At 35.5% G+C, this 22,022-nt stretch overlaps 1 protein-coding gene across 11 annotated transcripts in view; it reads right to left on the bottom strand.

Annotated features, from left to right (window-relative positions):
* LOC138708937 (uncharacterized) overlaps nucleotides 1-20,697 on the bottom strand; it is a 56,110-nt gene extending 35,413 nt beyond the window's left edge. For 3 of the 11 annotated variants that reach the window (XR_011334791.1, XR_011334797.1, XM_069839316.1), the window contains exon 1: nucleotides 2,218-2,460. The gene's annotated coding sequence lies outside the window, so the exon portion shown is untranslated. Of the gene's footprint in view, nucleotides 1-1,756; nucleotides 1,885-2,217; nucleotides 2,461-4,948; nucleotides 5,011-20,537 lie in introns of those variants that run through there. The other 8 variants (XR_011334794.1, XM_069839318.1, XR_011334793.1 and 5 more) reach the window with 7 other exon arrangements.
* Between the last annotated feature and the right edge of the window lie 1,325 nt (nucleotides 20,698-22,022).

Here is a 22,022-nt window from a genome sequence, read left to right as displayed (position 1 = left end):
TGTTAATATGCTTTCAGAATTTGCACGCAGTTGGTAGATGTGTCATACAGACCCTTACTTACTTACAAATGGCTTTTAAGGAACCCGAAGGTTCATTGCTGCCCTCACATAAGCCCGCCATCGGTCCCTATCCTGAGCAAGGTCAATCCAGTCTCTATCATCATACCCCATCTCTCTCAAATCCATTTTAATATTATCCTCCCATCTACGTCTCGGCCTCCCTAAAGGTCTTTTTTCCTCCGGTCTCCCAACTAACACTCTATATGCATTTCTGGATTCGCCCATATGTGCTACATGCCCTGCCCATCTCAAACGTCTAATTATGTTAGGTGAAGAATACAATGCGTGCAGTTCTGTGTTGTGTAACTTTCTCCATTCTCCTGTAACTTCATCCCGCTTAGCCCCAAATATTTTCCTATGCACCTTATTCTCAAACACCCTTAACCTATGTTCCTCTCTCAGAGTGAGAGTCCAAGTTTCACAACCATACAGAAGAACCGGTAATATAACTGTTTTATAAATTCTAACTTTCAGATTTTTGGACAGCAGACTGGATGATAAGAGCTTCTCAACCGAATAATAGCACGCATTTCCCATATATATTTTCTGAGTTTAATTTCCTCCCGAGTGTCATTTATATTTGTTACTGTTGCTCCAAGATATTTGAATTTTTCCACTTCTTCGAAGGATAAATCTCCAATTTTTATATTTCCATTTCGTACAATATTCTGGTCACGAGACATAATCATATACTTTGTCTTTTCGGGATTTACTTCCAAACCGATCGCTTTACTTGCTTCAAGTAAAATTTCCGTGTTTTCCCTAATCGTTTGTTTATAGACCCTACTAGAAGAAACACCACCACCACCACCACCACCACCACCACCACTACCATTACTATACTTATCCCACAGTCTAGTTTTTGTAATGCTCACCAAAATTAAAAGATATGAAGTAGGAACATTATTTAGAAACTGAATGTTAGAGCAACAGGAAGTTTTATGTTTCCAAAAAATGTTACAAACTTTTGAAGGAAACGACTGTTCCGAAATGTAAATGATAGCGTATCAGTGCGTCATGATAGTATGGTACTACTTTCAGCGTAATTAACAGGAGTCAGTTGCATATATTTTGAGCGTAATATTTGTACATTTTTACTCATAAGTTTATATCTATTGAACTGTGTATTAAGAGAACATGTAGGATATTAAAACTCGAGATCGCAATTTATAAATTCTTTTGTTACTGTATTTAGCTACTTGTAAATGTAATACACAATTATTTAAGCGAGAGAAGAAAACTTGATATAATTATACTGGTCAGTTAACTTTTTTTTTTAAAGCTGTAGGCCAGCTGATGAATAGTTTTAAATTATTTTAAAAATTGCAGTAAAATAAATAATTTCAAGAAAAATTGTGGGCTGAATGTAATAGTAATTAAGTTAATGAATACATTTTGCTGGAAATGTACTGAAACAAGTTTTAACTGCGCTTTCCATATAGGTAGTATGTGGGGATGAGAAGTTTGGGCACTAGTCCACCACGCCCACTTCCGAATTCCTGTGATAGGTATTAGTGTATTGCTAGAAATAATTCTCTTGCATCGTGAATAATTAACATAGTCATAATAGTAACACAAAGTTTTAGTAATTAGTTTATATAATAAATAATCGTATTGTAGAGCCTTACTAATTAATTGAACTTCTCACACAAATTTTTCATGATTTATTCATGAGAGAAATATACTAATTACTTACGATTTTCTTCTGATAGTGAATTCTCCTGTTATTAGAAGACAAAATTCGATACAAGCTTATTAAACTATTTGTAATATTCTATAACAAATTTCTCATACATTCGAGAACGATTCTTTTCCTCATTACGTTTGAAAATCATGTTACCGACAGAATAACTGGAATGTGCTCCAAGGACACACGCACATATTAGTATTATTCATATTTAAAAACAAATTTATATGAACTGTGTATCACTGTAACTGTCATACTGAACCGTCACGTATAGCATTCTCATCATTCGTGTCTAGACTTGAAAAGTCGATAATACTGACGATGATTATAAAATAAATTTCTAACGATTAATTAGAATTATCTATACTATTAGTTTTATTTTAACACCAGCTTCGAATGTAATGATCGTTGTTCTTTAGAAATAAAACATTCTAACACAAAAACTAGTCAAAGTGATATAAATAGCTTACCTGCAACACGCCCAACTCGACGAGCTTTCAGGACTGGCACAACCACGTTAAAATAACTCAGAAGGAAATGCGGTGTTGTTTCCGTTCACATGTTCTATCATATGGCTGCTCCTTATCATGTTGTAGGTCATCTGGGGCAATATTAACATATACTCAGATTTCAAGTATGCACTATGTTGTTTATATTAGCAGACGGATTTTATGTTTGCCCAGCAACCCAAATAGCAGACGACGCAAACTCGAGCTTTTATCGTTTGCCACTTCCAAATCGAAACGAAAAGCGGGGATTTTGAATAGGAATGTTAAGATATTATACATATTAAACTCGCTAACATTAATTAATTTATTTATTTATTTTGTATGATTACTTCTGTATCATAAATTAATGCAGATCTTCGTTAATTTCCCGAGAATTAAAATTCGCGAGGCATTATAAAAAATACTGTGTTTCGAATTGTATTACTTAATTTGTATTATATTTTAATAATTTCTTGTTTGTATATTTACAATTTCGCTTTATGCGGTATTCCACTTTGTCAGATTTTTCCTTTAATATAGTTTACATTTCATTTCCGTTATGTAAGATTTAAATAAGTATGTAAGATCATTCAAAGGTAGAATTCTTTTGGAATCACTTAAATTTTAAACTTTATTAAATCAAAGTTTAAATAACAAAAAAATGTGTATATATATATATATATATATATATATATATATATATATATATATATATATATACTGTAATTTGAATTTAATATCACAGGATAAGTGTGTCGTCTCTTTGCGATTGGGTTGCCAATATTAATTTCGAAATTTTTAACATTGAATAACTTGTGCGAAGTGTGGCATTGTATGGGACAGAAACATGGACATTACGACGAAATGAAGAGAAACGAATATATGCATTTGAAATGTGGATATGGAGAAGAATGGAGCGTGTGAAATGGACATACAAAATAAGAAATGAAGTTGTGTTGGAAAGAGTGATGCTGAAACTGATTAGAAAGAGAAAAAGGAATTGGTTTGGGTCATTGACTGAGAACAAACTTCCTACTGAAGGATGCACTGGAAGGAATTGTGAACGAGAGAAGAGTTAGGGACAGAAGAAGATATCAGATGATAGACGACATTTAGATATGTGGCTCATATGAGGAGACAAAGAGGAAAGCAGAAAATAGGAAGGACTGGAGAATGGTGAGTTTGCAGTGAAAGACCTGTCCTTGGGCAGAACACTATGAATGAATGAACTGAAGCGATCGTTTACTCAGGAAATTCAGAACATTTCGCAAGATTTTGTTGTGAGTGCTTGGAACAGAGGCTACTTTTGTGTGAACGTCATTGTAATAAAGTTTTAGCTGTTTTAGGAATGTTAATTTGAATAATAATAATAATAATAATAATAATAATAATAGACTAATAATAATAACGCTAACGGAAATGTCTGAAGTAAAAATACTGTACAGTCTTAGAAAAAGCTTTGTCGCACAGATACTTTAGAAGTTCCAGAAAGGAGGCAGTGCGCATGATCAGACATACAACGAAACAAAACTAATTTTATTACTTCAACTAGTCCCCCTCTTGTCAATCAGGTCGCTCGTCAACTGATCATGCGCACTGCCTCATTTAAGCACACTTAAATGCCATCAACCTGGGCCGGGATCGAACCCGCAACCTCGAGCACAGAAGGCCAGCCCTATACCGACTACGCTACCCAGGCCGACGTACATATTTTATTAAGGGGGGGGGTAAGATCATTTATGAACACCTGAAAAAGTAGGGGACTTAATATTGATCCTTGTGGAATTCCATTATTAATAGTTCCCCATGTCGAGGCAGATTTCATAGTGCTATTCATTGTATTGTTTTCGACTTCCTGTTTCCTATCTACGAGATTTGAGTAAACCATTGGTGTGCAACGCCTTTAATTCCATAATAATCTAATTTGTCTAGCAGTATTTTATGATTTATAGAGTCAGATGCTTTGGATAAATAACAGAAAATCCCCCCCAACTTGGAATTTATTAATTGCCTCCAGAATTTTATCATCTGTGATTTCAAGAAGACATAAATGTGCTTTTTCAGACGTAGGCCTACATAGTCGCGTCACAGAGTTACGTATAGAGAAATGCATCACTTTTCTGTAGGTATGTATTCAGTTTCTGGCATCACCGTTCACGATTGTATTGTATTAGAGAGAAATGGAAAAATTTCGTTCATGTTGTACGAATACTTTAAGTTTTTTTTGGTGTACAATAGTGGCAAAAAAACCGGACCGACCCTTGTAGCTGATTTCAGAGCCTTGTTCACTCAGAGCACAATAGACTGGTAACTAAGACTTTCGTGGTTCGAATCCTGCTTGGGAAGGAAACTTTTTATTTTTCCTTATTCAAATTTATTCCCAATACTTTTCGATTGCAGCGATATTTTACTACTTAATTAAATTATTATTCCCAGAACATGAATTTTACCAGCAATCGAAAAGTATTGGGAATAAATTTGAATAAGGAACAAAAAAAAGTTTCCTCCCAAGGCAGGATTCGAACCACGAAAGTCTTAGTTGCCAGTCTATCGTGCTCTGAGTGAATAAGGCTCTGAAATCAGCTACAAGGGTCGGTCCGGTTTTTTTTGTCACTACTGTACAGTAAAATGATTTACAAATTGAACAATATATTAAAGTTAAACATTGTTTAAATATACTATCTTACACCATGCCCGGCATTTCAATACGTACCTGTAATACACTAATAATGTCGTAAAATTCACCAATTTAAATCACACGTCTTTTCTCCATTAGGGCCTATAATTTGTTTTAATATTTAAAGTTATAAACACATCACTTAGAACACGGCAATTTATTGTAACATGCGCAATATCTTTAGATTTCAGTTCAAACATTTCGTATTATCACTGGAAAATGTAGTCGATGTTATAAAACACACTTCATTCTTACGCGTATAGCTACTAGCACTGTTGCATGAAGTAAGCACAATCGTTATACTTTCAACTAACTGTTTTTTGACGTGACACTATTTCAACAACGTATTTGGAATCTGCAACACACTGCGTTTCACTCTCCTGGTTATTTCATGTAATGCTCAACACTGGATCCACGCATGAAAATCGATTTTCTTGAATAGCAGCATGCTGGCGCGCCATGGTGAGAACATCTGCCTGTGTAGACCGCAGCTGGTTATTCAGCCATCCAAGACTTTGTTTACACCTGGCACTTTCGTCATTCTATTCATGAGGTACACTGCACTTCGTCTTCATGTCAGGGCTTAGAAATACACAACCGGCAGGAGCTCAAAGCTACTCTCTTGTCGTCCGTCAGAATGAGATAATATCATCGTTATATATTACCTGATATTCTCCTTACAGTTCGGGAAAGTCTCGGATGGATGACAGTTCATATCAAAAGAATCGCCGCTTAGTTTATCATGTGTTGATTGACAGGCATAGTTGCCACAGTTCATGCCCGTGAACAGTGAGTGTTGCCAACCCGATTCTTAAAATATCACTGAAGAACAGTGCAGAAGTTGTTAAATTGTTATATTGCCATTGTAAAGTGAGATTATTTTGCCAGTACAACCGCTACAATTGTTTAAAAAAAACGCTAAATCTGTCTATCTGCAATACAAATTCGTTAAATTTTACTAACACGGAAAACTCCAGATGTAGCGGGAAAACTGCAGAATTGGCAACATTGCCAGTGAAAAGAAGGGGAACCGTAAAGTTATAAAACGGTACACACATTGTTACGACAGATTCCGAATACTAATGGAGTCTCAAATTATGAGAAGGAAATAAAGTTAATTTCAAATGGTGTAAAGTGAAATCAAGGGCGCCCGCAGGGAGTAGCCAGTGGTATTGAAAAATAGCAATTGCTACTCAGATTTTTATTTTTTACGAGCTTTCTTTTTTAATTTTTCTTTATGAGTTCGGTGCATGTTTTCTCAAACCCTCAGTAAACAATTCAACAAAAGCGAGTGCTTCAAACTATGAATGCGTGCGCAAGGTAATTTATATTTCAGAACTGGCTATTTTTCATGTTCAGTGTTCTCTCTCCTCGTCTATCCATTTCCTCTCATTTTCTAACCATCTTGCTACCACTGAGATTGAATCCTGCGGGCGCCCTTGAGTGAAATAATAAGGAAATAGAAAATACGAAGAGAAGTCGCAAATAGAAAAATTCGAACTACTATTTTGAACAGCATTATAGTCTACGAGTAAATTCCGGTACAATTTTATTGGCCCGACCTTTTCTCCATCTTAAACTTCGACACTCGACAAGATCCTTCATTGAGAATACGAACACAATTACATTTCCTTGTTATTCCTATGCTACAAATTATAAATAAGGTGAGGGCGCGCGGTTAAGGCGTAACGCTGCAAGCCGGAAAGTAGTGGGTTCAATTCCCGATGGGGTCATGGATTTTCTCCGTGATTTAATCCTTCCAGTTAAACAGTGGTATTGTAATAAAAACAAGTAAATAAGTGTAGCATTTATTTATTAATATAGAGTTGTAATATTTCACAATAAGCAATAATTACAAAATATAATCATAAGCCCAAGTACTTTAATTAACATTTCTTTACTTTTATTTTATAGTGTACGTACTGATTTGAGATACAAATGGATTTGGGCGTCGATGTTGAAGAATAATAACAGAGTGTTGCCTACAGTAGAGATTAGAGATGGAGAAATCAGTACTATTAATATATAATAATAATAATAATAATAATAATAATAATAATAATAATAATAATAATAATAATAAAATAATAATCATCATAATCATCATCCTTCACGAATTAGGCCTCTGTAGACCTGTTTCGGCCCCATCTAGCAGTCTTCTAAAAGGTCTTCCTGGTCGACGATGTCCTCTAGGTTTATACTGCATCATAATTTTTGGGATTCTTAAATTTTCCATTCTTCTTACATTATCTAGCCAATTTAATTTGTATCTATTGATTTTTTCTTCTACTGACTCTACTTCTAATTGTTCTAAAATTTCTTCATTCCTTTTTCGGTCTAAAAGAGTATATCCTGCTGTCCTCCTGAAAAATTTCATTTCCGTTGCTTTGATTCTGTTCATGTCTTTTTTCTTTAATGTCCAAATCTCGCTTCCGTATAAAAGGGAGGGTAATGCTAGTATATTATATATTTTTATTCTTGTAGATTTTTGTACTAATTTAGCTTTTAATGTATTGTTTATTATTCCTAGAATTTGCGTAAATTTGGTAATTTTCTTGTTCACATCTTTTTCATTTTGATAAGATATTTCACAACCCAGGTAATTGAAATTTTGCACTTGTTCGAGGCATTGGTTATTGTGTATTATCTTACTTCTGACTGGGTCTTGTCCTAAAAATGCCATTACTCTTGATTTTTGTGCTGGAATTTCCATCCCAAAATCTTTTATTATTCTATTTAATGTATATAATCAATAATAATAATAAACCATTTCGAAGCACAGTACTCGTCGATCGTCGATGAACGAGAACTACAGGTCTTGCAACATACAACTTCTACGTATAACTTATGTTGATTGTTGCTGTAGAATTATCATCGGCTTCGTTTGAAATACACAACCGGTAAGAACTCAAAGCTATACCCATCTGTTGCCCATCAGAGTGAGGCAATGATTCACAGAATCTTTGTTAAGCATGCACATAAATCTATTGATATATTTACAACAGAAGAGTAAAATGTCAGGTAGCCATCCAGAAAACATACTGTCTATTCAACGTTTGTTATTTGTGTTACCGTCTTTACTGAATATTAGATGAGGTCATAATTTGCGATTTTGAAATATTGCATAATAGTTAAACCATTACAGTAGTTCACAAAGTTTCGACCTTGTTTAGAATTTAAGAAAATGTGGCTGGGAATTAACCACACCCTACTACTGATCTCTTTGTTATATGATCGTGAGAGACTTGTTCAGTGTTGCCAGACGTACATTAACTGCGATATTCATATTATAATAGTTAAGCCATTGGTACAATGTATCACTACTGTATGCAAAACATAATTTATATATATTTTGATGTACCGAAGTACATATGATATTTCCATGCAGATATTCTGCGTCATCATATGATGACGCAGAATATCTGCATGGAAATATCATATGTACTTCGGTACATCAAAATATATATGATATGCGTAATAAATCACTTTGTGATTTAAGACGGCGCCTATACCGTCGGATCCCGGCCAACCAGTCACTCATTCGAGTGCACCTCAACACATGTATGGACTTCGGTCCTGCGTTCATAGACATCTATGACGTAGTGCAGAGGGCGGCCACTAGAGGGAACCCAAGAGATGGAGCTTAATCTGAGACGATTCTAACCAGCGTCGGGGTTGTATCCGGCGTGGCTTAGTGGATAAAGCATCAGCACGTAGAGCTGAAAACCCGGGTTCAAATCCCGGCGCCGGAGAGAATTTTTCTCCGTTCCATCACTCTTTCATCATACAATAATTTAGCTTCAATGAGAATTTTCATTGTGGTTACCTGATTAGTGTATATGTAGTGCATTAAGGGGAGAGGATGGTATTTTTTTAAACTTTTTTCCTATTTGGTGTAAATTATTAATTTTTTGTATGTAGAGAGCTCATAGCTGTGGCAACTCAACCAAATAAAAATATTTTGAAAAAAAAAATTATTTGGATGCCAAAATTTGAAAAAAAAAAAAAAAAAAAATGTACCCAATGCAGGATTGTACTAAAACCGATATAACTTATCTAAACCGTTTTTAAAGATAGATTCAAACAGTTTTTGCAATGTATTCGCAAAAGTATGTTCTACAAACTATCTGTAACAGAATTTTGATATTAGACCCTACGTTTGTAAAATAAACAATTAAAATTTAGTAACAATTTTCTGATTTCCTTTCTTGCAAACAAACAGACGTATTTTTAAAATGAAATCAATTAACAAAATTCTGTTACAGAGAAAAGTTTCCTAATAGTCTAAAGAATGTGTGTTCTAAATTTCATGCATGTATCTTTAATAGTTCAGAAATTATATTCATTTTGTCTGGCAATGTAGCAAAAAAATGAAGTTACTGGAAACCGATAAACGCGGGCGTGTGATTGAAAAATCCATAGCGCAGGAAGTTAAAAAATTACGTCTCAACACCCGATAAGGGCACAAATACCCACAAAATGTTATGCAATGCATTTCACACATATCAAAGGGTATTTTAAAGAAAAAACAATTTTTTGAAAATTTAATTTACCGGAAACAACAATAAAAGTGGGCGAGTGATTTAAAAATCTATAATGCAGGAAGTTTAAAAATGGCGATCAACACATATCACAGAGTATTTTAAAGAATGTTTTTTTTTTTTTTGACAATTTAGTCATTTTTCATCAAAAATACCATCCTCTCCCCTTAAGGGAGGTGATGGGTGAAATTTCTATTTTCTACTTTTTTTTTTAACTACGTCCCTGATTTTTTGTACACATAATCACGGTGTGATAGATAATGGTGTGGTGAAGTTTTATTTCTGTCAGTCAGTTTCTGAGTTCTTAACAAAAATATTGGGAAAAATTTGCATATTTCAAATTTTTATTTATGTATGTGTATGCAGTCAGTCTTAGTTTCAATCATAGATTTCTGCCCAAGAGCAGGTCTTTCATTGCAAACCCAGCATTCTCCAATCTTTTCTATTTTCCGCCTTCCTGTTAGTCACCGCATACGATCCATATATCTTAATGTTGTCTGTCATCTGATATCTTCTGCCCTGAACTTTTCTCCCCGTTCACCTTTCCTTCCAGTCCATCTTTCAGCAACTTTCTTTTTAGCTAGTGACCCAGACAATTTCTTTTTCTCTTTCTGATCAGTTTCAGCTTTATTTTTTCTTCACCCACGCTTTCCAACACAGCATTTCTTATTCTGTCTGTCCATTTCACAAGCTCCACATTCACATTTCAAACGCTTCTAGACGTTTCTCTTAATTTGTCATAATGTCCACGTTTCTGATCATGCATGTCACAGTCCGCACAAAGCACTTCGCTAGTCTCTTCCTTAGTTCTTTCTCCAGAGGTCCTCAGAAGATGCTCCTTTTTCTATTAAAAGTTTCCTTGGCCATTGCTATCCTTCTTTTGACTTCCTAGCAGCAGCTCATGTTAGGTCTACTACTTACAGTATAGTACACCCAAGTATTTGAGGCTGTCCACTTGTTCCACTGCCTCATTCAGAATTCGCCCGTTTACCTTATTTTTTCTACATCTTGATTACACAACTTTTAACACTGTATCACTTCGGAATATGTATGATAAGACTTTCTTGTGTTAAATTCTAAAGTACCTTGTTAACATGTTTCGATCTATTTATGGGACATCCTCAGAACTGGTCGTTGTTGGTCTTGGCGCCTCTTGTCCTGTTTCCTGTGAGGGTGCGTTCGTGTGGTATAGTGTAGAGCCAAAGAGAGTGTGTGTTTTGAAATTTAGTTGTGTGTTCGATAACCATGGTCTTCGTCTTGTTTGCATTTAGCTTCATCCTATATTTCTCACAGCTGTCATTTAGCTCCAGTAGCATATCCCTTGGTATCATCTCCTCTTCTGCTAACAATGCCATATCATCAGCAAATCTTATGTATTTTATTCTTCTTCCTCCTACTTTTTATCCCTCCCGTGTACTGAAAACAGTTCTTCACTAAAACTTCCAAGTAGACGTTGAAATGTTGAACAGGGTAGGCCTAGATGATAAAGGCACCATTGCCGTACTCATCTTCCTGTTTCACTTCCCTCTTACTTCTCTTTTCCTATCCTGACTTGGACTTTTTCGTATAAAGATTACTGAATAGCGTCCTGTCTTTCCAAGCCACAGCAATTTTCTTCGCGCGCATGTGTATATTTATGTGTGCGTATTTATATTTTTAATATACATAGTATATAGTATACGTCATAGGCAACCTTTTATTATTCCTATCCTAGAACTGTTTTCTTCAAGAACTCTCCATTGTTTGTTATGTGTAATACTTACAACTCTCTGTCTTTAAACTGTGATTCTCAATTAGATTTCAGTTTAACAATTGAAAAATTTCATACAATATTAGAAAGCATTGTATTTCCTTAGATATTTAAATTATGAAGAAGTGATGTTTGGTGACGTATACACGTCCGTTGATGTGACATATTAATGAATTTAAATACTATTATAGTCACAATCATGCCATGCTATGAAAGAAAAATTTCACAACTTCGAGCGGGAATCGAACCTGCGACTTCCTGTTCTCCTGTCAGGCGCTCTACCACTGAGCTATCGAGTTTGTATCACGTCAAAGGCTTGGAATTATCCTTTCATACTGGCGACTCTGTTATAGAGTACTGTCCATAGCGTCTGGACAGTGCTCTGAGTCGCCAGTATGAAAGGATAATTCCAAGCCTTTAGCGCGAGACGAACTCGATTGCTCAGTGGTAGAGCGCCAAACTGGAGAACAGGAAGTCGCAGGTTCGATTCCCGCTCGAGGTTGTGAAATTTTTCTTTCATACCATGGCATGATTGTGACTATAATAGTATTTAAATTCATGTATTATAATGTTTTTACTCAAGTTTTTAAATAATTTTGCATCATTATATTGACATTTGGCACTATATTAACTGTAATATTATATTCTAGCATCTATTACCATTATGTATTTTATTTCTTTCGTTTGTGTTGTTTTTTGTTGTTTTTTCTCTATTATTATGTATTTTGTGTATACATCTGTGTAAGCCACCTGTAATTGGAAGCCTGCTTCTGTTGGTGGTGGATTTAAAATAAAATAAAATAAAATAAAATAAAATTAATAAAATAAAATATGTAATATAGATAGATGTACTTATAAATTTCTTTAAATGTAGAACAGTTTTTGCAAAAATGCTGTAGTTTCGGAAGCAAAGTGCAGTGTGTTGGGTTTTCAGATCTGGCAACACTGTACGTGTTATGAAATTACATACACACTACTACATTCCGTACGGTAACTGAGACGTTAAGGCCAGCAGAGGAGGCACGCCTGAAAACAATGGAACTTCTGTGTACCGGTACTTAAGATATTCCCTCGTCTGAATAGGAAATACGCTCCAGTGAATGTTCAAGCAGGGTCGACCTAACAGCGTAAGGCCTTCATTTTGACGACGATCTTGGTGCGGAGATTATTGTCCGAGGACTGTAGCTCTCGTAAATTATGAGTTTACATTGTCGATTTTATGAAATCTTCTACTGTATGTGACAGTACAGAGCATAATTTTTTAAGAGGAAGGAAATAGTAATATACGTTACCAGAGCGGTATGTTGACGTTTTCATGGTCGAGGAAAAGATTGAAAAAGCGAAACGTAGTTGAACTTTTTTAATTTCCGAGAACATGAAAACAAACATACCGCTCGTGTATCGTACATTATTTTGTGCGAAGATCGTTTATTACATACATGAAAGACGAATTTCTAATTAGTTGCAATGAAATCTCCATCTTGGTTTCTGTTTAATGACGGCAACTTCGGAAAACCAAAATATCTTTCTTCAACATTGTTCTATAAAATGTTTTCTGTGTTTACTATACTCCAGCAGGCCGTGATATACGTCTGTCTTTTTTTTTCCCCTAGTCTATAAATGCGAACTTAAAACAAACGGTAAGGTTATGTAATGATTTATTTTTCATTTTAATATTTTAATAATATTATTTATATAACATATTGCAGTAATAACATCGGCATCTGGAATCTTGTTGATTTTTTCATGGCTTCCTTAATGTTACTTGTATCAGGAATGCAATAAGTTTCGTGGAGTAGTAGCCTTTACTTAATTTTTGCAAATATTTAAAAACAATAATTAACGTTGCAATTTAGGTGAAATTGCAGTGGTAAGTTTCCAATTTATAATTATTACTATGTTAAACGTCTCTAAAAATAATATGTTAAAAGCCTAAAGCAGTAAAATGAATGTCGCGCTTAAGCGGTAAGAAGAGGGAAATTGTTATGTGTGTTACGTTGGGAATACTGAATGTGGTATTTCACACTTACAGCGTATTGGTTCTGTGCGGAAAACAAGCAAATACGCACGATCTCGCACAAAAGTAATTAAATATCAATAGACGTACATTATATTACATAATTCGGTAGAAAACGTTGGTGAATATATCATAGATGATCAGCGTAGGCCTGTTGATGTTTAATTAATTTTTCTTTATCATCAACATCACCCACTTCAAGGTTTAGACCTGTTGGCCTGTTCCGCCTTCAAGAAACTAAAGTTGGTCTCTCCATCTCATCAGAGGTCTACCTCAACTTTGAAATCCGGTTGGATTGTATGAGTATTAGAGATGAACAACGATCGAGTAACCGAGACTAACAGCGCTGGCAAAGCCGAAAACCCGCACGACAATGTTCTATTACGTCGCGTCCTTGACGTAAAGTCTACCGAGTCTTCCAAGACTGGATATTGATAATCTCCGGAAGTCCCGAAGCAGCCTTCAATCGCCACAGTTGTTTATACTTGACTGAACTTTTATCTGCTTTGGCAACTGTTATATATGTATAAACAAGTAGCCTATTTGAAATATCTCTACCTTTCAGTGTATAATAATCCGTTCTCCAGTTTTTATTTAATTACCAGGCCCTCATTACAAGACTAGGAATTTTATTTTCATATGTCAAATATTAAGTGTGCAATCTCAAGTAAAAAGATATTAATGTCATTTTTATGCTTCTTAGAAATGCAAATTTATTTGAGAATTGTTTTTTTTTATATATATAACCATAGGTAATATCATATAATAGAATCAGAACATTTTGATAACTAAGATACTGTTCTGTTTTGTCTTTTTGTCGCATTTAAACATTTATAATGTTATTTATTTCAATGATGTATGTTATTCAAAGTTACGAAATCTTTCCATGCTGACCAAATGCTATTTCGAGAATGACGAGCGAGACTCGAAGCTCAGCGAGAATGACGAGACGAGACTCGAAAGACAAATGCAACGAACACAGCGAGCGAGAGCGACAGTTAGTTTTGCTCATCTCTAATGAGTATATTATTCTTGGCATCTGTTTTTGTAGTATTCTCACTAGTTTCTTCTCATTTCATCTATTTTTTGGACTTCACCTTATCGCTGTAGGAGGGTTCAGTACCAGTGAACCAGACGTCTAGGTTAGGGGAGCTGGTTATACTAACCATAGACCAGGACTGTACAGTTGTACACGATTTGTACTCACTGAGCAGACTCGCGACTCGCGAGCGGAACAAATTGTTTACAACGCTCGACCGCAGTACGGAAAAGGAGTGAGAAGGGATAAGAAGTAAAACAAGAGTTGAGAGTTTACAGGCGACTAAAAATGTGTACACAGATGAAAGAGCTTCTTCATATGGAGTTAGAATTGATTGATTTTCTTTCTATTTATTTTGAGAGTATATTGGTCAGAGTCCTATATATTGAAAGGAATAAAGTTTTCTACCCATGCAGTTTTTAATTTAAGTTCATTAACGTTGTCACTCCAGGTGGAAAAATATTTTTAATGTATTTTAGGTTTAATACTGCGATCCTGTTTCATTATTATTATTATTATTATTATTATTATTATTATTATTGTTGTTGTTGTTGTTCTTATTATTATTATTATTATTATTATTATTATTATTATTTAGTGTTGTTGTCTACTTCTAACTACTATATTGCATTTCTGATTTAAATGACTTTTATGAACTGTAGAAACATATTACACAGAAACTAATAATTATTACAATATTTCAAAATTATAATATAGAATTACTAAATATAATGAATTGTGTGCTTTTAATGTTGTAGCATTTTATAAATAAAAATAAAATATATATTTTAAATGTTTAAAACCACTCAACATGTGACGATACCTTTATAACCAATCTCAGGATAGACTATAGAGCAGACTTGCAGAACTGTAGCTCCTCAGAGCGACTGCCTTACTACCCCTTCTTACCCCATCCACCTTTTCTACCAGTGCGGTCATGGCTTTCTAGTTACGCTCGGCTGCATCAATATTCATTCTCGTGGCGGCAGGTATACAATACGCTATCAAGAATTACAAATGAACACATTTTTTTTTATTTTATTAGGTTATTTTACGACGCTGTATCAACATATCAGGTTATTTAGCGTCTGAATGATATGAAGGTGATAATGCTGGTGAAATGAGTCCGGGGTCCAACACCGAAAGTTACCCAGGGAAAACCCCGGAAAAAACCTCAACCAGGTAACTTGCCCCGACCGGGATTCGAACCCGGGCCACCTAGTTTCGCGGTCAGACGCGCTGACCGTTACTACACAGGTATGGACAAATGAACAGATAATAAAATCCTTAGGAACATACCATTAGAAAGCAAGAGAAAAATGAATGAGGAAAATAAATAAGTTAAAAGACATATAAAATAAATTTTAAAATGTATGTGTGCATATAATGTAAGAAGGTCTACCTATGTATAGCCTATATCGTCCTATTACTAGTAAAGCCAATTAAGTCCACTTTTTGTGTAAAATAAGTTAGGCCTAAGTACAGTCCCCGACTTGTCTTTCCGTGCTCTGCATTCTACTAAAATGAAATAAGTCCGAAATGTTGCATGCAGGCAACAAACCAATTACTTTATTTCAAGAATTTATTATGATTTTTCGTGCATTAATAAAGTTTTTAATTCCCGTTTTTACAAAACTTGCATTACTGGTCTTAACTGGTTTTACTAGTAATATGACGATAAATAAATTGTACGTTGATTAGTGAGTGATAGCGATATGACCGGATGTCAATGCTGTCATTCAACATTGTAACGCACTCCAGCCAAATAAATAAATGTGTAAATAAATAAATAAATAAATAAATAAATAAATAAATATACAATGCGCGTACTGCAGCTTAAAGATAATTGGAACATGGCTAAATTTAAACTCTTGAGGAAATACTACTTCCAAAGGAAATGGAAATATGATTATTTTGTTGTTGAAGACGAAATAATTGCTTGTTTACTATGTCCCATCCAATTTATTTCTACTCCCCATTTCAATATTAAACCACTTTCAACGAAGCTCATATTAAGAATTATGGAATGCACAAACTTTCGCGCAAGTTCATTATTACGAACTGTATAGTGATTATTTATTTATATACTGTAAAATTAAGGACATCACTCGTGTTCATTTTGAATTGAAATTAATAGTGACTTTCAAGGTTCATTACTTAAATGCTATAAATTTATGTTTCCGTAGTTGATGATAGAAGGGAAGTTTTGGAAAATCTAAAACAGGTTAGGTGCAAAGAAATCTCAAAGAAACTACCGACAGTAAATCTAGCATAATTGTAAACCTTGAAACGAGATAACGCATTGTAAATATAATGAATTTATTACAATCCTTTTTGAAAATTACATGCCGCCACTGATGGACCTTTGTACGGGCAGAGAATGTAAGTAACTCTACGCGGAAGTCGATCATCCCCAATAGAAGTGAAGTGAGTCTGACGTCATATTTCCCCTACTTACTGGTTCTGCAGGCCTGGTATAGATAAAGATATAGTCGTCAACTTTTCTCTTGCGATCTTCGCCAAAAAATCATCATACACAGCTTTACGTATGGTTTCGTATGATGCATTATAATATGTTTTCGTCTTTTATAATTTTCTGACATATAAGACACTAAGAATGTTCTGCTGCTACAAAATAACAGCTTTCCCGTAACACATGAAAAGAACATGGTTGGTGATCACGTTTTCGTTTCCATACGTCCATTATGCACTACTGATAATCACAACTCAAGAGACAAGAGAACATTGAAGAATTCTGAATAGTTAACTACAGCACCTCACTCCTCCACCGCAACACTACCACGATAACATTTTTTTCTCCAACTGACACATCTAAAGAAACATTTAACATTTATATCAGCTCGATCGATGCCGTCCATTCCTTTGTTGTGCCTGGAGAATATTAGGTCCTTTATCCGTTCACATAATGACGTAAAGAAGGCAATAAAGCGTATTTCGACCAAAGCTGAAGGATCAGATCGGATTGGAATAAAACTGCTCCAGAAAATTATTGACGTAATACTACCAACCTTGACCCACATTTTTAACGCCTCACTCATAACCTCTACATATCCTAGACTTTGGAAACAAGCTCTCATTAGATCTATCCCGAAAAATAAAATTCCTGAATCCCCAAACGACTACAGACCAATTAGCATCTTACCAGCTCTGTCAAAAGCACTGGAGCGCGTAGTACATAAGCAACTGACTGACTACCTCAATGAGCATTGCTTACTTGACGACTACCAATCTGGTTTCCGTGCAGGACATAATACTACTACTGCCCTTTTAAAAGTGATTGAAGACACTCGAGAAGCCAGCGACAGAGGAGAATTAACACTACTGACATTACTAGACTTCAGCAAAGCTTTCGACACAGTTGACACGGATCTCCTTTTATGCAAACTAAAAAACTACAATCTTTCTAACAGTGCCGTTGCTTGGTTCGATTCCTACCTTCGCGAACGCCAACAATGTGTATCAGCCGGTGGTCATTCTTCCAATTGGCGTACCGTCAAGGCCGGAATCCCTCAGGGCTCGGTTCTTGGGCCATTACTTCTTACGCTTTATATAAACGACGTAACAAAGATCTTAAAATATTCGAAACACCACCTATACGCTGACGACTTACAACTTTACATTCATTCCCGAACTTGTACAATCAATGACTCTGTGACCAGAATTAATGAAGATCTAGCATCTGTAGCTCAATGGGCGCAAAAATTTGGACTCAGACTAAACCCAGACAAATCACAAGCTATAATAATGGGCCATCAACGAGCATTAAACAAAATAGATCTAGCCACTGTATCAAATACAAAAATAAATAATACTACAATTACATATAGTAAGACAGTAAAAAATTTAGGGGTATATTTAGATTCAAATTTAAATTTTCAAAGTCAAGTGACCTACATATGTAAGAAAACTTTTTCCATAATTCATTCCCTCAAACACTTAACCAATGTTTTACCTCTCAGCCTTAAAAAGAACCTGATCCAAACTTTGGTGATGCCCCACTTCGATTATTGCGATTCTTTATTCACGAATCTAAATACTGATCTTGCCCATAGACTACAGCGTGTTCACAATATCTGCGTTCGTTTCGTTTGTAACATTAGAAAATTCGATCATGTAACACCGTCACTAAAATTGTTGTCTTGGAGTCCACTTAAAGAAAGAAGATTCTTCAACTCTCTCTTATTACTATTTAAAATCATCCACACCTCCACACCCTCTTACCTAGCATCTCGTTTTGTTTACCTTTCACTACCTCGCACCCGGAACATGTACCTTCTCTCTATTCCTCTGCACAGAACATCCTTCTACTCATCATCTTTCAGCATATCTATTCCACGCCTCTGGAATTCTCTCCCTGACCACGTCAGAGACTGTCGGACAATATCAAAATTCAAATTTAAATTAAAAAATCACATTCTAGTTCGTGGAATTGTTTGTTGAACACATGTCAGGTTGCGCAACTTCACCTTAACCCATGACATATAGTAAATATTGTAACTATGCTGTTGTAAAATTGAAAATTAATATGTAATGTATTTATTATTATTATTATTATTATTATTATTATTATTGCTATTATTATTATTATTATTATTATTATTATAAGTATTATTATTATTGTCAGTTATCAATATCATCATTGCTATCTCTGTTTTCTTTCTTTTCGTTGTATTAGCTCGATGAGAGCACTATAATGTACTTTTGACTCTGTTGACCCTCTATAGGGCTTTAACTTAATTTGTATCATTTTCATCAGTGTTTGTATTTCTTTTTTGTATTTATATGTGCTATCTGGTAGGACGGAAGAGAAGGCCTTATGGCCTTAATCCTGTCAGATTAAATAAATTATTATTATATTATATATATAATTAGTGAATAAAGCATCAATAAGAAGCTGATATGGCATGTCCTGAATAGGAAGTTGATCAGCATACGATACATCACAACGCTATCCCAAACCTTCATCTTCATACATGTCATTACACGTTCCTGTCCCTTAGAATGGTTCAGCACATATGATATAACCATCACTGGTACCTCCAGCCCAGAACTTGAACCCGAAACGAAGGTGAACCCACAGTGGAAGTAATTGCAAGAGAAAATTGAAGTTGAGATCTGTAGGTCTACTACTGTAGGTAAGGACTTAATATGAGGTAGGATGTAAGGAGGGACAAAATACGTCTTGTTTCTTGAATAGGACGAGGTAAATTTGCATTATCGATAGCTGATGAAGGTCCCGGTAAACTAATTATAGCCTCCTCTCATAGCTGTGAACCTGGAAGGCGATCAAGATTTTGGCAGTTTCTAGTCCTGAACTCTAATCATTAGTCACAGTTTGCTGCACGTAATGCAGGAATGTCGTAAGAATCAATTTCGGGATCATCATTCGCTTCAAGAAGCTCTAACAGCTCATTTAGAGACAGAGCTATTCTAAAACACAAAATAAGTTGTATTTTCCTTACGTCCTCTTATGAGGATGTGCTAATTCATCTCAAAATTACGGAACCATACTATGACGAAACTAAACAACAAACTATCTAGTACATCAATCATCATCTCTGGAGATTATCTATCTCACAATTAGAAGATTAAACAATTTGTAAGAACACAGTACGCATCCTTCTATCACGTCAGTAAGTTCAGCCAGGGAAAATACGCAGCACCACTGTTATTACTATGATGACTCAAAACACTCCTCAAACAGTTGAAAATTGTCAACAGGTTCATAAACCTTGCGTAAACAAACTGGGCTCATTAAAATAGTCCCTATCTATGTCGCCAGATGACATACAAGACACATTATTGGTGCGCCCTCATATGAGGACGTCAGGAAAATCTGGGTTAAGGGGGGGGGGGAATCCTAGCGGGAATTGAACCCATACTTGAACGAAGGCCCGAATGAGCAGGCAAGAGCGCCTGCCTGAGCTAATTCTGTAGTATTTTGGTGATAGAAGAAAGGCAATATTTGGCGAATAATGAGTTATTACATCTGTTGCTTGTGTAGTCTGTTTAATCGAGAAGAAGGCATCTAAGATGATTACATAAGAAAAGTTGGCCCAGATCTTGGTTGTTAAAAAGAGAAGGTTCTCACAATGATTAAAACTGAGTTGCATTGCGAACCCGACGACTATCCCAATATTATTAATACCTATATCTCGAAAGTGTTCTTTTTGCTTACAATTATTTATTTTATTTGGTAATAAATATTGAAAACAATAGAGATTCTACCAAATTCTGTCATTTTCAATCACACTTACTCTCTGTCAGCATCCGATTTGTCAGCAACTCCGATCTTTGGATCTTGAGACTTCGAGTTTCTTGCTCCCTTTCAAGAAAAAAAGCACTTCCAGCAGCCACCTCATTCGAGACTGATCTGTGAAAATGAGACACTCGTGTAGAAACGTACGTACACTGTTATGGTGTTGACACAGTTGGTAAAGACTGCTGTGTGGCCAGCAGCTGACAGAGGTGCTAATTTTTCTACAGTATTTCAAGGTCCTGGAACTCTTCTGGGTTTCCTCGGGTTGTCTCAATATTAGTTATAGTAGTTATAGTTGCACGAGATATACGTAGGATGGAGCCTCTTTGAATGTGAGAAAGATTACGTTGTGCCCATAATTCTATTGCTTGTTCGTTTCCTAACATGGCAAGTATTGTAGGCCTATCGGTACCCTTCTAACTTCGAATGTACCGAGAACAAAGTATTTCTTCTGTATTTCGGTCACAGCAGTATTAAACAGCTTGCTATTTGCCCCTGGGATAATATTGGACTCTCAAAATCTACAAAAGTATATAACGCATAATATTAGAAATACGTAACTCAAAACAGAATTGATATAAGTACGAAATATACGAGGGGGAACCTAAAAATAACCGAAATGTTTTTTTTTTTTTTATTATTATTGAACTCTACATTCACAGTACTTTAGTCCCCTTCAAAGCATTGTCCATGTGCATTAATGCACTTGTCCCAACGCTTTTGCCATTGCTGAAAACAGTGCTGGAACTCTTGAGGCAGGATACTGTTCAAAGCCGTTAGCGTGTTTTGTTTGACGTCATCCACATCACTGAATCGATTTCTTTTCAGACATTTCTTCATCCGTGGAAACAAAAAAATGTACGACGGAGCCAGATCGGGTGAGTAGGGTGAGTGAGGCACAAGCACCATGTTGTTGTTTGTCAAAAACTGTCGCACCGTCAGAGCTGTGTGGGCTGGAGCATTGCCGTGGTGAAGCAACCAGTTCCCATTTCTCCACATTTCGGACCGTTTTCGTCGCACACTCTCTCATAATCTCCGTCATCATCATCATCATCCTTCATGAATTAGGCCTCTGTAGACCTGTTTCTCCGTAACACATCCAAATAGAAATGTTGGTTCACTGTTTGTCCTGGCGGAACGAACTCTTTGTGGACAATGCCATTCACATAAAAAAACAAATAAACATTGTTTTCACATTGGATCTCACTTGATGTGCTTTCTTGAGTCGTGGTGAATTTGGAGTTTTCCACTGGCTCGATGCTTGCTTTGATCCTGGATCGTACCCATAGCACCAAGACTCATCCCCAGTCACAATTATTTTAAGAAAATTTGGATCATTCTGCACTTCACTCTTCAAGTCGCGGCAAACTCTCACGCGGTTTTCTCTTTGGTCATCTCTGAGCAAGCGAGGAACAAATTTTGCAGACACCAGTGTCGTGTGCAAATCTTCGGTTAAAATTTGCTGGTTCCATGCTTCATGACA

This window comes from Periplaneta americana, chromosome 11, assembly GCF_040183065.1.
Source record: "Periplaneta americana isolate PAMFEO1 chromosome 11, P.americana_PAMFEO1_priV1, whole genome shotgun sequence".
Classification (NCBI taxonomy): Eukaryota; Metazoa; Arthropoda; class Insecta; order Blattodea; family Blattidae; genus Periplaneta; species Periplaneta americana.
Note: the sequence above shows the minus strand (reverse complement) of the source record. Positions and strands in the feature narration are given on the sequence as shown.